The 17,549-nt window shown below is 39.9% G+C and overlaps 1 long non-coding RNA gene across 3 annotated transcripts; it reads right to left on the bottom strand.

Moving 5' to 3' along the window:
- Window positions 1–1,084: 1,084 nt before the first annotated feature.
- On the bottom strand, window positions 1,085–13,046 carry LOC121080521. Of its 3 annotated transcripts, none has more exons than XR_005825401.1 (4): window positions 12,276–13,040; window positions 9,897–10,010; window positions 4,961–5,108; window positions 1,085–1,117 (listed from the first exon to the last, which is right to left on the bottom strand). It is a non-coding gene; the product is annotated as an uncharacterized LOC121080521 (long non-coding RNA). The 3 variants fall into 3 exon arrangements; XR_005825400.1 differs by lacking the exon at window positions 1,085–1,117 and having other exon boundaries at window positions 1,332–5,108; window positions 12,276–12,383; window positions 12,967–13,046; XR_005825399.1 differs by lacking the exon at window positions 1,085–1,117 and having other exon boundaries at window positions 1,332–5,108.
- Window positions 13,047–17,549: the final 4,503 nt, after the last annotated feature.

Here is a 17,549-nt window from a genome sequence, read left to right as displayed (position 1 = left end):
AAAAAAAAAAAAAAAAAAAAAGAGAGACCCTCAGGTTTGGGGTTTTTTTTCCTGTTGTCATTCTCCCTCCTCCTTCCCCCTAATTTGTAGTATCATCAGATGTCAAAATCCAAGTGTCTGCCATCTTGCTATCCACAGGCCAATCTTGACAACTTTCAAAAAGGTGAGCCTGCATTGAATACAGTGAAATTTTGTACTTTTTTTAGTTAAAATAAAATATAGAATGTGACATCAGTATTTTTTTTTCTTTTTGTAAACTCATTCAGTCCATAGGAATAAACAGAATGTGTACCACAAGGGCAAGAAAAGCTGGTGGTCTAATTTGCTAAAGTAAACAGTAGGTATATTACTATAGTTTAGACACAATATTTTGTGTCACACTTCAACAGAAATTGAAAGGAAAGGGCTAGACCAAAGGGTTCAGTATCGGAAATTCTCTCTGCCCCTTCCAGAAGTTAATGGGGAAAAAAAATAACTGGTCTGTTGTTCTAAATCTTAGGTGCAAATACCCCAGCAGGGTTACCAAAGTCACTCTGTTTGCAGCTACAGTCTATTTCTTAGTCTGTAAAAGCACTAATATGAAATACACGTGTTATGAACCAAAAACAGTGTTACCATCAGCAAACTGAAGTGTAAAAAAGATAGTTATCCTATGTTAATGGAGCTGTGACAGTGTCTTACTGTTTATTTTGATTTTGGTCCCCCCCCCCCCCCCCCCCCCCCCCCCGCAAAACCAAATGTGTGTATATAAAGTGTGAAGATGCCGATGTCTTTGAGAGGGTCATCAGAAAGAAAGCAAATCTTTGGATGCTGATGCCTTTTTTTTTTTCCTTAGCACACTGCTAATCTGAAGAACCAATAGGTAACCAACTTTAGTTTTAACATATCTTAGGTAACCAATTTAGGTGGGTGAACAGACTGGAGATCTTCTTTCCTTGTGCTTAGATTGAACTGAGCCCCAGGCTTAGATTATCCGCTGGTGTAAACTGGCACTGTTTCAATTAAACCAATGGTGTGGCACAAATTTGCAGCTGCTGATGGCCTGACCCCTTCATTCCCTCACCCTCTCAACTGCTAAGAAGCAAGAGGGCCATTAGTCCAGTTGTTAGTGAATCATCTGGACAAGACAGTTGGAAAAGGAGGTTGCATAAATAGATGAAATGTCAACTAGCAGAACTGGGGGTGGGTGGGGGGTGGGGATGGAGGGGGATAGATCAGAGCTAAAAAAGAGATAGAAAACTTCAAAGGCAAACTGAAGAACATGAAGAGTTCTGATTTACCAGTATGCTTATACCTTTAAACAAACAAATAAACAAAAAGTTAAAGCAGCAATGTTAGGAAGAGTGAAATGTTGGCAAGTTGGCAAATGATACAGAAGACTTTGATCTACTGTTTCAGCTATAGTGAGGATAAGTTCAGTAGTCAAAACTGTTTCTGGATATTTTAACTTGAAATCCAAGTCCAGCCTCTGCATCCTTTTTTCCTGGGTCTCTCTGCCCTGGGCTGCATCTGAAGTGAGGACTTATTCTGTGCCTCCTTCCCACCTCGTGCTCCCCGCAGCCAGGCTCTGGATAGCTACTATCCCGCTTGTTTACATCTAGCCCAGCAAATGTATGTGACATCTGTGATACAAAGATCTCCCCAGGCCCTCAGCACCCACATTGTAAGACTGATTGATTCTTTCTTCAGATCATCTCTGCAATATGGCTTTTCACATTCATTCACATTGGAAAACTCTCACCTCTCCTTTCACCACCTTGTATCTGTTTCTATAACATCCCTTTTATCTGGGTGAGAATGCTGCAGACAATATTTTTCTTGATGGGCAGCCTCGGCTGGTCTGTCTTTTCCCTTCGTCTCCTCAGCCTCTCCCTTTTTTCTCTCACATCAAGTGCAAAAGGCAGTCGTAGCTCAGGATGCTGCTGTACATAATTTCTCATTTACTGTCAGGAGGATAATTCTGACCTCCAGTTGGCATGCAGTGTTTAACTTGCATCATCAGCTTGTGAAATTTTCAATCACTTTGTACTTTCCACTGTACTTATTCTCATGGGGTTTCATTGGCCTTTCCTATAAACAAGAGCTGTAACAACTCTGCGGTCTCCTTCAGATTCTTTCTTTAAAGCTCTTCCTTACCATAACACCTTCACCAAAAGCCTGTCAATACATTAACAACAGCAATAGCCAGTGGTGTTTTGTTGCTCCCTGAATTCCTAAGGGGCTCTTAAGGTTTTGCCTTTCTCTTGCCTAGTATTTTGGGAGCAGAGGCCATTATTTCTTCCATACCTGTAAAGCACCTGTCACAATCACATGCTTCTGTAATTAAGGTGTCCAAGTCTGTCAGTAAAAGAAATAATAATGAACATCTGAGGACCGTTGAGGTTGTTGAATCAGGTTTTTCCTTTCTGTCAGTGTCAGGATAAACTTGGTAAACTTGGTATAATGTTCACAGACATGAACACAGTATCTGATCACTGAAATAATGAGGCTCTCCTAAAGGAATGGAGAGGAAACCAACAAAACATACAGCACTGACTGAGACACTGCATGACTGTAGTTATTGCTTGGATACCTTTGATTAGTGGGGAAACTGGGGGAAGCAGTGGCCTTCCTTAGAATTTCAGTCCTGCAGCTAGATAAGCAGGGCAGATAAACCTGGGGGATATTGCAATAAATATTCAATTCATTCACCATTTTCTTGTATTTGCTGAATATCAGAGCATCACAAATCACAACACAGAAAATATTTTTTCTGCGCTATCTATAGCACTGGAAATTTTTACCATATTAAAGGAAAGTGAAGGATTACATTTGTTAACTAAATTATGTATCTAGATCAAGCCAAATTCGGCCTATGTATAAAGAAGGAGAGGATTCATTGCCATCTGTAGGAATTTCACTAACATAGACTTGCAGTTAAACCATGAATGATGCAAAAAAGTGACGAGGTTATTATCTGACTGACTGCTGAGTCAAACTCCAGCACAGTGCTAGGTAGCACTCTGACATGGGAATTAAAATCTTTGGTATTAGGCAAAACGTTGAGCACGTGGTTTCAGATAGCTAATAGAGTTTTCTTGCAAGAATCGGAGACATCAGCCCTTGTGATTTGACCGCTTCAGGAAATATTCTTTCTGAGATGTTGTATAGGTGATGCCACTGTAGACTCTGTTTTGGTTGCATATGGGCTTTATACTGCACATACTGAATCACAATTGCTGGGGAAAGTAATTATTCAGCACCATCGTCTTTTAGGACTGACTGGTGGTGGTGTTGCCTCCGCACTGGAGGTGATTTGTCCCATTTCCGAGCACATCCTTTTAGAAGGCAGGGTAGAATGCACAGGTTCAGCTGGGCACACTGATCTGTCTGCTTTTCCAAAGAAAGTCTGGACTTGATCTATCTGTTCATTTTGAGCACAAGGTGTGTCCTGCCTTCCATTTCTCAAATCACAGAACTGGAAACTTCATTATTTTCATGGTGGCAGGGGGACAATAACAGAAAGGGATTCCTGTGCGGGCACAAGTGTCTTCTGACCCACACCAAAGCATGCTTCTGGCCCCATCTAGGTTGTCAGACATGTGACCCCCAAAATATGGGATGTTTCTTTGTGTTCCTTTAAAAAACCCCACTTGGTCACTGGAAGGTGATGCCTCAAAGATGCCAACACAGTGGCAATATATGCCCTTGAGAAATGATGGAGTACTTGTGTTACCTCCAAAGGTGTTGCCTTATTACTCTCCTAGTTACATTAGAGTTACCCCTTAAGTGAGCTGCAGTCAGTGTCAGCTATAATATTATGCAGGGGTTATATATACATATGTCCATCTATATATATTAAAGTTATTTTTATTTCTACATTGCCATACTGAACAGTTACTCGTTGGGGTTTTTCTTCTTCCTTAACTGCAGAGATTTTTTAGCATATATGACATACAATTTGGCAAAAGTCAAAGCAGGACAGCATTGTTGAGGCAAAGTGATAGCAGTGTGTGCTGAGCCTAAGGCTACAGCCAGAAAGCAGCTGTCAGTGGACGAGTAATAGATATCATTGGAAGACAGAAAGCCCACACAGTTACAAGAAGTGGCACATTTCTCACATAGAGTAACAAATAAAAATGGCCAGGAACTGTGAAGCTTAGTTCCTTAACCCCCCAGCTTTTAATTCACAGATTTCATCCAGTTCTTTTCCAAAGTCTAATTGCTTCTTATTAGTAAAATTGAATTTATAACTGTCTAAGCAACATTACTTTAGACTAGTAACTACACCTTTAGGTTTCTACATGAAAATGAGAAGCAGATTTGGATGGCATCTTCGTATTCAAGGTCAAGTTTTGTGCCAACACCAAACTTTTTGAAGTGAGAAAAAATTCTCACTCCTAACTTTGTCATTAATTTTCTTAGTATTTCTCATTCATGGCTTTTAGCTGAGAGCTGAAGCAAAATAACACACATGGCAAGATAGCAATGAATTCTCATTGCATTTCTATGCTAAGCTGATAGAAAGTGAAGGGATGGCACTCTACCCCTCTGAGTTTCACCTCTTACAAATACTACTGTGCTGCAGATTTTCATGTTGATCTAACAGGTGCAAAGGTAGAAGGACTGGGGAACACGTTTCTGTTTAATGAGCAGTCTTTGTTCTGTGAGGAGGACATTAGCATTTCTAATCCTGAATAGTATCACACACTGACCAAGGCTGGGTGCTCTCAGAAAGGCACACAGTCAATTTAATGAAACCAGTTATTTAGTTCAATAAATACCTTTCTGACCTCAACTAGAGATAAGCTTATGCCCTGAAGTACGGCTCCTGTCTTGTCAGTGCAGGAAAGATAGGAACAGATGGTTTTAAAGTTATCAAGTGTGTATTCTGGAGATAGATGCGGGTGGGGGAGCCCAGTGGTTGCACCTCGATGTTGTGTGCAGAAACAGCACTTGTTCCTGCCTCATTTCCATGTACCTGCAAACACCACGGCAGAAAGTGGAGCCACTGGTGGGTAGGAAGAGACGTCATCCTTATTCTGTGTGGGTTTAGCTGGGCAGAGTAAATTGCAACATTCACCCATGGTCAGCCTGCCAGAGACCAAATCACAGAGAACCCCATTTGCCTGAAAACATAGAACAGGCCAAGGTGAGACAATCTTCCTACAAGCCAGATCTATACCCTCTATACCTTTTTCTGTTTACTGGGTAGTCTATATTCAGTAATCTTTCAGATTGTTTAGAAAGAATGGAAAGCGTCTTGAAACAGCCGCATATTCTGAAGGGCAGTAGTAAATGAAGCTTGTTGTCTTTATATTACTGCACAATGCTCATCATGTTTCCTCACAATTTTGGCCTTCTGCAGTTGCTCTCAAGTGGAATGTGAGTTCTCTCAATTATGAGATAATTTCGTTGAGATCCAGGGTTTCCTTTACTATGAGGTTCTTTTCCCATCAGTAACTATTTATATACACTCATTTTTCTTCAGTGATTGTTGGGGCTCTTGCTGTATTGAATGATTATACTGAACTTTGAAGCAAGTGGAAAAATACTGAAGAAATAAGACGAGGTCACGACCAGAACAGTGGAATGAAGAGGGAGGAACAAATTGCAGATGCTTCACAAAACCAGGGCCAGCAGAACGCAATAAGAGGAGCTGGGAAACGGCAGAAAAGAGCTTACGTGCCAGAACAAGCAGAAACAGAACTCTTGCCAATAAGCAATTGTTAACCAATCATATTATTATACGCTTGTAAGATAGCCAATCATATTATGACGCGCTTACCGAATGCCTTATAAAAGTTACTTGGTTTGTATAATAAACGGATCAGATCTTGAACTCCATGAGTATTTGAATCTGACTCCTGCTTGCCCGAAATGCCCACAGCATCTGGTGACCCCGACATGTGGATCGGTCGAAAAGTCAGGAGGATTCGTTAAGGATCGTGTTACAAGCTGCGGAGCCGGCGAGGATCCTGCTGCCAGCGGAGAGAGAGCTGGGCGCCTGAAGAAAGGCGGAACGTGCACGGCTGACTGGTGAGTCAGGAAATTTAAGCAGGATGGGAATCACTGCATCAATGGTGGAAAAAGCAATCATAGACAGTTTAATGAAATTGGCAGAAAAAACTGAAACGCCAGTCTCACGGCAGGCAGTAATTGATCTGCTATGTTGGAGTCACCGCCGTGGTTACCTTGCTTCTACGCAAGATGTATACAATAATGAAACATGGAAGAAAGTGGGAGAGGACTTGTGGGAATCTGTGCAAGTCGGGACTAAGGGGGTAAAGACTTTGGCTCGCACGTATCGGGCTGTACGGGGTATGGTCGCGCAGTTACACGGCGAGGCGCAAGTCGCTGCAGCTGTTAAAGCTGCAGTGCGGCCTCCCGGCGATCCTACTGCTCAGTCGGAGGAAGAGCCAGAGGGGCAACCTCCGTGTGAAAATCCCCCCGATTATACATCTAAAGCTTATCCAGTAATGACTACTGCTGAACGAATAGCGTGGGGATTAGATGATGAATTACCACCCTGGTGTCCTGATAAGGAACAAACGGCAAGCGGCAGACAGACATTATTACCGGCAATTGCGAGTACTGGATGTAAAACTGCTGGGGTGGGAACGGCACAGCTCCACCAGCTCCTAAATAACAGACTGCATTTTTTGAAGCATGTTTGTCTTTGCAAAGGTGAAAGTTGAGATCTGACTTCCTGACCAGTGTTAAAATGCACCATGGCCTCTGGCTACTTTAAGATGATTGTGTGACTTTGGACAAAGCTGGTAGGAGCAATGCTGAAATCAAGTTGTAAGTTATATTTCATCCTGAGACTGATGTTTCTGGCATTACATAAAGTAATTTTGATATGGAGAAATAGTGTGAAATGGGGACAATGGACATCGATTGTGATTGTATATGTCTGCTCAAGGAATGTGGGTATGGTGACTAGTCATGGGTGCGGTGTCTGGTCACATAGGCACACAGCTTTGAGGAGACAACTACAGTTTTGGGGAGACGCCTGCCCTTCTTCCTCTAACAAAAGGGGCTATTTAAAAAAAAAAAAAAAAAAAAAAAAAGAGAAAAGGATGAGAGATATTCCAATGCTATCTAGAGGGAGGGAGTGCTAAGTTTCCTTGCTGGAGAAGATCAGATGGTCACAAGAACATGAATCACCTACAAACCTGCAAGACCACCACATTCCAGGAAACGGACTGATAAGCTAATTAACATACGAAGCGGGGTTTAGGTAACGAATATGTATAGGCGTTAATTGAATATTCATTTGTTTCATTGTATAAATGTGGGATGGTTCATCACTTCGGGTATGCACGCTTGTGGAGGAGCGATCCCCCGTGCATCTGCGCGCAATAAACATACCTACTTTATAACTTTCGAGTTATAGAGTCTAATTCCGCACGTCAGTTTGGCGAGCCAGGCAGGAGGATTTCTGCTCGGCTGAGGGACCAGCTGCGGAGCGGACGCTCCTAGGCGCGCCCCGGGAGATTTCCTCGGAGGAGCCTCCTCTTCTCAGCTGTTCACCCGGGAGCAGAAGAGAACCCCTGGATCCGCGGATAAAACGATATGTTTAGTAACGGGGCGGCTGGTGAGACGCACGGAGACGTCCGGCGCGCAGCGCAGTCCCCAGGAGGAGAGGAAAAAAAAAAAAAAAAAAAAAAAAAAGGGGGGGGAAGGGGGGGAAGCTAAAAACTTCCTTTAGGTTGTCTTAACAATTGGGGAATTCCTAGAATGTAACAACTGAAATAGCGCTCTGTGTCTTGTTTGTTCTATGTGTTGTCTTGTTACATGTTCAAAACTTGGAGTTATGAAATGTATGTTGAAAAATAATAATATTCTGGTAATTCGTGGCAAATAGCGGAAAACTTAACACTCTGCTTAAGACCAGGAAAAATGTGGGGGTTTTTTGTTTGTTGTTTGTTTTTTGGCAATTGTTCATTGAAATGCATACTTTGTGAACTGTCAGTGTTCCTAAAAGTTGTACATAAGTGCACGGTACCGTATAAAATTACTGCTTGTGTGACTGAGGGCTGCCCGGAGAGTGTGAATGGTGTGATTGAGATGCGCATTTTGATTTTCCGTGTATAGCTTAATTATTTTGACTGAGTGTGAGTGCAAGAGTGCTTGAGACATGCGTTTGAGTGCAATATGAGCAAGGAGCTCTATCCGTGTTTCCGACCTTGGGTGGCTAAGGCGACCGGAGAAAAAGTAATTAAAATTGTAAAATGGGAAATGGAAGGAGTAAGCCCTGTGAAAAATCGCCCTTGGGTTGTATATTAAAACATTGGAGTGATATCGTAGGACATGGTGGTACCGAAAATAGAAGGAAATGGATTAAATATTGTAATCAGTGGTGGCCTTTGTATAAATTGGGGAGTGATGCGAAATGGCCTCAGGAGGGAGGAACGTTAGATTATAACACTCTCCTGCAATTAATGTTGTTTCTGAGGAGAGGGGGAAAATGGGACGAAGTATCCACCGACAGCTGGAGGAGTTAAGAGTTCGTATACATCAAGTTAAAGAAGGTTCTTCAGGTATAGATGCGTGGTTTGCTTCTTTGGGCATTGGAGGGTGGTTGAGGGATTTACTGAAACAAGGTCTGTCTATATTGTTGTTTGTTATTCTTTTGTTACTTTTAGTGCCTTGCCTTTTACAATGTTTTCAGAGCTGTGTGGAACGCAGTATTAATGCTGTATTTAAAAAGAAAGGGGGAGGTGTTGGGGCTCTTGCTGTGTTGATATTGTTGTTTGTTATTCTTTTGTTACTTTTAGTGCCTTGCCTTTTACAATGTTTTCAGAGCTCTGTGGAACGCAGTATTAATGCTGTATTTAAAAAGAAAGGGGGAGGTGTTGGGGCTCTTGCTGTATTGAATGATTATACTGAATTTTGAAGCAAGTGGAAAAATACTGAAGAAATAAGACGAGGTCACGACCAGAACAGTGGAATGAAGAGGGAGGAACAAATTGCAGATGCTTCACAAAACCAGGGCCAGCAGGACGCGATAAGAGGAGCTGGGAAACGGCAGAAAAGAGCTTACGTGCCAGAACAAGCAGAAACAGAACTCTTGCCAATAAGCAATTGTTAACCAATCATATTATTATACGCTTGTAAGATAGCCAATCATATTATGACGCGCTTACCGAATGCCTTATAAAAGTTACTTGGTTTGTATAATAAACGGATCAGATCTTGAACTCCATGAGTATTTGAATCTGACTCCCGCTCGCCCGAAATGCCCGCAGCAAGTGATGAAGAAGTTGTTGTTTGATTGCTTGAGTTTCAACATTATGAGGTCAATCCCTTTTCTCCCCACTTATGAAAGCAGGTAGGAGAACGCTTCCCTGTATATTATATCTAATAAGGTGAGCATGAAAAATAAGCCTAGGGCTGCAGAAGGGCTCTCTATTAAAGCAGTTGTCATGAAATTCCTAGCAAAGAGAAAAATGAGAACAGTTGCCTTGATCAGCAGATGCAAAATTATAACTTTCTTGTGACAATGGAAAGGCATCTCATTTTGCCGGGCCTTATGAATTAGTGGGGAACCTCACATAAAGTCAACAGAAAAGCTGCATGGATATTGCAGAGGCAAAAAATGGGCATGCATTGCCTCATTGAACAAAGGTGATCACACAGATGATATCAGCAAGGAAGGACAGTTTCCATTTCATCTGCATTTCTGAAAAAAGCACGTGCCCTGAAATATTTAATATTTGCAATCACTGTGGATGGAAATAAATGATACCTCTCATCTTTCTCTCTCTCCCACCTCTAGTCATCTAGCAACTCTCATAACTGGCATATGCTATGGCTGAATGACCTGGCTTCATTCACAACTAAATCAGTACTAAAACAGGATGATAGATAGTGACTCATCAATAATTGAAAAGAAAGGCTTACAGATGTACCATTATCTGAATAATTAATGCTGCACATGGGCTTTGTAATTCCTTAATAAAACTGATTGATTTGCTTAATTAATTCCTTCTTTGACAGGCTTATTGCTTTCTTTGGAGACAGAGCTGGAAAAAAAAAAGGAAAAAGAAAAAAAGCAGTAAAAGGAAGACTCAAAATTAGAAAGGAAAAGAAGGATTTAAAATCTTTCATAAACTTTAACCCTCCACTGGAGAATAGATATTCAACAGTTAATTCTGCCTTACATCCCAGACTCCCCCCAACCTCCTCCCACCTCGTCAACCACAAAAATGGCTCCACAAATGGAAATATTGACAACAGAAAAAACACCCAACAGATTTTTTTTCCCCACCTCCTTTGCATTTCACCTCTGTTCATGTCCCACTGCAATTGATCAAACATTATGATAAACCATAAAGTGTCCCACGACCACAACAGTAGTAAACTTGGCTGAGCCTTAAACACTTTTGAATAAATTGATCTGAATGAAACGTTTAAAGCCCACTTCAGTTTAACAGAAATAATTACTTTGAAAGTTGGCTGCTGCCACCACTACGCTGCTCTGTCATAAATGAAATGCTTCCTTGGGTTGGAAGGTTTACCTTAGGGAAAATATTGAAGTGCTGGCTGGAAATCAACAGGCGCTGTCATCTTGTTGTCTCTACTTTTTCACTTTGTTGATGGTGTTAAAATTACTTAAACTATTGTGGGACTAATGTTGTTAACTGGTGTGAACTTCTTCAAGTATCAGTGGGTTCACCCTTATAGCAGCTCCCTATATGGTGCCAGACACTGGGTAAAACCAAAATGTATTTATGAGGGTCAAAGAATCTGCTGAGAAGGGTAGTCACTGAAACCTGACCATAAGGGTCATATAAACAATTCCTACATGGTTGAGACCACCTGAACACGATTTATGCTTATGTATCTGAGCAACAGTTTTGATGCAGACACATGTTCTTTGTTACTTAGCAGCACAACAATGCTTGCTGCATTTTTGGCTCCATGCAAAAATTTATTTATCCCTAAAATGTGTATACATGGTGTCCTAAAATTTAGCCACATGGGCCTGAACTAGGGATTAAACCAATTTCTATTTATAGTTCTTTACCCATTAACCTAGACAATACCAAACCAGACCTCAGTCAACAGCTTCTACTAAAACGGTATTTTGCATTGCAGTAATATTTTGCATGGAAAGTCTGTGGATCTAGGGTTGCCTTAGAGAGATCACTCCTTTATCTTCCCTTTTTCTAGATCAGAAAAAAGACAGAAAGTGAGCTGAATCTGCTGAAAAGTGAGCAATGTCAACAGGTTGCTTGAGCTGTGTAGACTCAGAAGACCACCATGCCATGCTGTGTGAAGGTGCTCTGCAGAGAAAGCATGAACTGTTCTGCAGACATTATTTCTGGTCTAATTTCTGTTATATGCTACTTCAGAGATCCTTACAGTATATTGAGATCTGCAGTGCAGACGTTCTTGTAGTTTTTAACTGTAGAGAAGAGATTATTATCTTGCTCTTGACAAGCAAGGGAAAAGGAATGTGTGGACAAAATGACTCAGATCAATATTCATCACAGTGACTGCACTTAAAAAAAAAAAGACAATCATTTGACTAACAAAATTTATTCCTAATTTTCCACATGATAAATGCAGGTTTCCAAATTTTTGAAGGTAGGTGGTTTTGGGGGTTTTGTTACAGCTCAGACAGAATTTGCTAGGACAACTTTAACATTTTCTTTAGAGTTTGATCTCTTTGAAAGAAAACAGAAGGATGTAAAAATGGAAGTGGAGGAGGTTGATCAGATTTGTTGTTAAAAGGTAACACAAACTTTCACTTTGTTTTAAGCTTTGCTTATTTAAATAACAATGGGTTGAATATTGCTTTTCTTTCTGAATCAAGGAACACATTGAGAGTGAAAAGTCGTATAGGCTGTCTGAGATGGACCTTACCATTGAAGGGTAGTCCTGACCCAGGTCTTCAGGTATCTGGAGTATTTCTAGTTGTGGTGTTAGTACAGCATCTTTTGTGATGATTTCATAAAACAGTCAGAAAGGATTATTTTATTATTTTTTTTTATTATTTCTGCAGAGTAAGTCTGTACGAGCTGGTGTGCACATTCAATCAGTTATTCAAATCTTGTGCACGTGCAGAGTATCTGAATCTCAAATGACACATTAAATTGGATGCACAGTTGAGGGAAATAATTAGCATAAGAAAAGGCTTTCTTGAGACTCATTATGAGGTTTCCAGGCTCATCACAGAGGAGATTTTGACACAACCAAGACAACTCGTTTTCAGCAGTTCTTCAGCTACATAATCCACTATCCCTCTACTCAGCATTTCAAACCAGAAAACCACCGAGACTTACAATTTCAGCATCTTTCAGGGCTGGTGTTCGACATCAGCATTACTCACTGCCTGACATGATCAAGCCAGTTATTTCCTTCTGCCTCATTCTTTCAGGGTGGCAGCACTCCTAGAAAAAAGGATGGACATCTTAAGCTAGACAGTTCTCATGCAGAAGGCGGAGTCTGAAAATTTAACACTCTGTTTAAATAAGATTGCTTCTCTATCCTGTTAAAAATGGTGTGACAGGAGAATTGAAGCATTATCTAAGTTGCATGGTTTGAAAACAGCTACAGTGTCTTTTATTTATAGTAAATTATTTCCAAGTGTTTATATTTTTTTCTTTTTTTTTTTTTTTTCCCATGGAAACAGGAATGTGATTGTAACAGGTCCAGGCAACACCAAGATATTCTGCTTACACTTCTCTTCCTCCTGCCCCTGTGTTAATCCTATGTGGAAACACAGGTAAAGGCTTCATCTTTCTAGACTGAATTTTGAAGTCTAGCCCTAATATAATGCAAAATCCTAGATAAGTAATTGCAAATAGTTTCCACCCAGTTTCCAAAGTAAGCTTCCTAATTGAAAAGTAACATTTAATATTCAGAAAACATTTGTAAATTGTGTAAGACGAAAGCCACATTTGAAATACCAGGCTGCACTTAACCAGAAGTTACTTATACTGCGTGCCCACCATTTTACCACACTTTATATACCTGTGCTAAATACTTTCCTTGTGGTCTTTGCTCTGAGAAAGTATCTCAGAGCATGAAACACTTCCAGATTTCTTTCCAGTTTGGAGCTCTTTGCTGCAGCCCCCAGCTCAGCTGTGGCAATGGAGTGCATTAGCTCCCTGACTCTGCCTTGAGGTTTTTTGGCTCATGTAACCTGTTGACAAAAGCATATATAAAATGGGGTCATTACCACTCCTTGTGGGAGGCTCTCCTTGTAAATTAAGCTAGAAAAATACTTGCTGTTACCCAAAATAAAGTTCAGGCTGGAATGCCATCCACAGAGCAGATATACATTTCTGAAGCTGTTTTCCATGCCCATACTTAAAGCCTCCCAAGGGGCTGGCTGTGCTGGGTCAGGCAGATGGTTCAAGACAAATGACAGAGCAAAAACCATGCCCTGCTCCTCAGGGCTTCCCATTCTCCTCACTTCAGCTGAGCTGCCTCATCCTGCTCTCTGCTTTCTCCTCATTGCCTCTAACTTTGGATCAAATGAAAATTCCTGCAGCACAACTCTTGTGCATTTTATATTGCTGCAGGAATGGACTGTGATGCCTCATGGTGTTGTGTGTTTTGCCTAAAAGTTATTACCTCTGCATAGGCTCAGAAAAGACTTTGCAGAGCCTGTCAAGGAAGCTTCTGTCTCAAAGACACAGACCTTAGCACAACTTTTTGGGAGAAACCAGTCATCTGTCTAGTCCACTGGTACATTTTTGCTTTCACTGAGCTGAATATGAATAAGAAGCTGAATACCTGCCAGTGGAATTGCATTCATTAAGGGGAAAAAACAATGAACTCTAATTTTCAATTTACCGATTAGGATGTTTGTTTATGTTCTGCCTTTAAGGCATCTTGTAACAGCAGACTATCATATTTTGGTTCTCATGAACCTCTGCAGTACAGAACAAAGATGAAGGGTTTACAATTTTTTCTTGATGAAGATCATTACATTAAGTTGCACTTTGATTGTATTGAAATGAAATCTCCATTTCAAATAAAAAGTCAACGTGACATTTTGGCATAAGCATATGTGTGAATTATATGTATGTATCTGAATTAAGAGTCTTTCAGCATGGTGTGTATATACACTTCTATACCTATATACTTGTCTATGTTTGCATGAGCTGTATGCATACATGTGATTATATATTTTCACACTCATTGCCTCTCACCTTTTCTGCCCCCCCCTTTAATACCATATTTGAAATAAATTTAATTCATATAATTAGGGCCAGTGTTTTAAAAAGTTTATCATGCTAAGAGCTGAAGTTTCATGAAGCTGTAGTCTTTGTATTTGCCAAATAGGACTGAAATTAAATCTTTTTCTAGAGGTGGAAAGACGTATAGAAAATGAAAGAAACATCATGTTTCTTCACTCCACTATTACGTAACTTATAGTTGTGCATGACTAGAAAGTTTTGTTTCTCTTTTTTGCTGAAATTGGATTAAAAAAAAAGTTTCCCAGATTTCCCATGTAGCAATATCTCCATTCTTTTTAGTACAGGGAAATAATATTTCAAAACTTATAAATAATATAAATATATAGATTGTGGTTTTCATTTATATTCTTTTTTGGAGAATTGTTTCCTGGGGGAAATAATAATGCTAGAGATTTTCTGGGTAACATGTATGAAACGAATACTTGCTTAATTGTTTCTGGCATATAAACATGAGCTGAAAAATGTAAGATCATAGCAGCCCCAGAGAAGCTTGATACTAAAGAAACAGAACAGGGATTCTTGAGCTTTAGTTCAAAGGAAAAGCCTTTGATTTCAAAGGAACACCTTGTCATGTTGGTGTGTAAGGTAAAATTACCTACATGTGAGAGAAAAGAAAGGTGTACAGGATTACTGGAGAAATGGTTTGAAAGACTGCCTAAGTCTGCTGTGCAGTTGAAACAAGTTGGAACTTAGGGAACTGTGGATAACTGGCTAGCTGAAAAAAGTCTCATAGACATAGTCCAGCTGGCTGGACAAAAATGCACATCGCTCTCAGCTTATCTGAAGTAAAGCAAAATACACTGTCTTTGGCTGTTTTTGTTACACAATAACAGGAAGATTTCGGTGGGAAAAGAATGTTGCATGTGGGAACAGATAACTACAGAAGAGAAACAAGGGGCGGACTTGGTATTTAGGCAACTAACCAATAATGAGCTTAACTTTTGTAATATGTATGAGCTAATTATAAGAAGGCATAAAAGGTGACTGTAAGAGACAATAAACGAAGTCTGCTGATCACTCATATTGAGTGACTGTGTCTTCCCTCCGTCGCAACAAGGAACAAGAAGCTGTGCAACAGAGCAGTAGACAAGATGTCTGCAGCCTACAAAAAAGACATGCACTTTCATACCTAGAGACAATACCTATGGGTTGATCCATGCTTTCATGGGCTTACTTAGCTATTAAGGGTATCATATAATCAAAACATGTGATCTGGGAAATGTTCTAATATAGCATTTATGGAAATTTGATTTAATGGCTGAAGCAGGTGCCTAATAAGGATGAGAGTCTGAATATGTGCTTGGTGCATAGCTAACATCCTCTTGCATCAATAGTTTTTAATAGACACTTACCAGAAGATAGCCAACATGAAAATGGTTCACAATGTGCAGATATCTGTATATAAACAGCACTGAAATAATAATAATAATGACTATTGCTAAGTTTATAAAGCCAGAGACATCAGAAACAACCTGTCAGGTAGACTTTGGACATGTGTGCAAGCTTCTACACTTATCTGAACTAAAACTTTTTAGATTTGAGTATTGCCAAGTAGATCATTGATCCATATCACATTTCAAAGTGGAACCACACTAAACATTCAACTGAAAATTAATAAAGTTTGTTAAGCCATCAATTGCTCTCCAGTAACACTTAAGAATTTCTGAACTGGTGTTTATTGAAATGCAAATCACTGGTCCTAAGTCCCACAGCCTTCATAACCATCATTTAAAAATAAATTGCACAGACCAAATAATCTCGCTGCTTGAGTATCTGCCAGTTGAGAGCTCTTTAACTTCTGGTATTGATGAAATTCTCCAGTCCCTTCTTATAACACTTTCCTTACTGACTGCATATAGTAAAGAGGAATTAACTGATTTCAGAGAAATAAGTTTCCTAGTCTTACTGCACACATTCACTCATAATATTATGTATGGAGCAACAGAAAACCATCAGGTTGTGCTGCTCATGCCTTTCTCAATACAGAATTGCTTCTGTCCTATAGGGTTAGTAGAGACTGAGGCAGTTATGGGTTTTCCTAGTGCTTTAGTACGAACCAAAGAAGGTTCAACACAGCTCTAAATAAATTCTGCATTCCCCACATCACTGCAGAGAGTAGGAAACAACCGTAACACAACATGTTGTGGCCAGCCCTCCTCTCCTGTGCCTGCACAGTCTTTACCTCTTATCTGAGCCCCTGAACACAAACTAAGTGAGATTAAGCTCTGAGACCAGGTTTTCACTGACTGGAAAGGGCCCAAAAAGAAGGGAGGCAACACTTAGGCCTTTTGCCTGTTTTGTCCTCTCTGAGGAGAACAAAGGTAGTTTTAAGTTAGATTTGAACCTGGTTTATATATATCTTTGCCTACCTTAATCTGGCTGCAGACTGATCATCCTCCTAAATCTCAGATTGCTGTATTCTTGGAAACTTCTCCTTGTGCCTTTGGGAAATGCTTTTCATCTTAAACTTCTCTAGTTTTATTCCATTTAATATTTCTCCTCTTGACTGGCAAACATCCTTGCAGCAGACGAGTGAAGGAAGCATCATGTTAAGTTAAATGATGCCACTGCAGCACTAAAAACACAGCCCATTACAGAAGAAGCCAAAAGCCCCGTAGGGAGCCCTGAGACCAGGAGTCTGTAGTGTTCGTATATTGATTGCTTTCTCGTAGGTTATCGAACAAATAATATATTATATTATGACTCTAGCAAATCATAGGATGTCCATTAATGTTCAGGGACTCTTCATGGATTATGCTTTAGGTTTCTTTAAACACTGGAGATCTCTGAAAATATAGCACATTTCTTGTTGATTTCAAGACACTAATTTTTTTGCTTAGTTTGTTTGGGATTTGGGGGTTTTGATTTTTTTCCTCATTTTCTACAAGAAATAAAGGCTCTCATAATGTATATCATGCAGTGACAAATATTTTGAGCAAACATATCATGATAGTCTAATCATAACCCAAGTTGGCCAGGATTCCATCTTATATTTTGGTTAACTTCATCTAAAAGTTGTTAAAAAAATAATCTATCACCCTTATCATTAAAGTGTTAATAGTTTTGCTTATTATTTACATCTAAGGGCTCTGTTCAAACATCACAGTTCCTCTACAGAAGGGAACTGTAGAGAACAAAACCCAGTCCTGCCTCACATAGTTTAGAGAATGAATTTAATGAGTAGCAGCCTGACAGATGAATACAAGAAAATTACAAGATAACATTCATGAACCAGGAATGTTGGTATAGCCTCCAAGTAAAGATTCAGTTCAGTTTTCAGTAAAAGCTGGAAGGAAATGTATTCATTTCTTTTATTAAAAGCATTATCAACCTTAGACCTAAATTTTG

This window comes from Falco naumanni, chromosome W (genome assembly GCF_017639655.2).
Source record: "Falco naumanni isolate bFalNau1 chromosome W, bFalNau1.pat, whole genome shotgun sequence".
NCBI classification, from domain to species: Eukaryota; Metazoa; Chordata; class Aves; order Falconiformes; family Falconidae; genus Falco; species Falco naumanni.
Note: the sequence above shows the minus strand (reverse complement) of the source record. Positions and strands in the feature narration are given on the sequence as shown.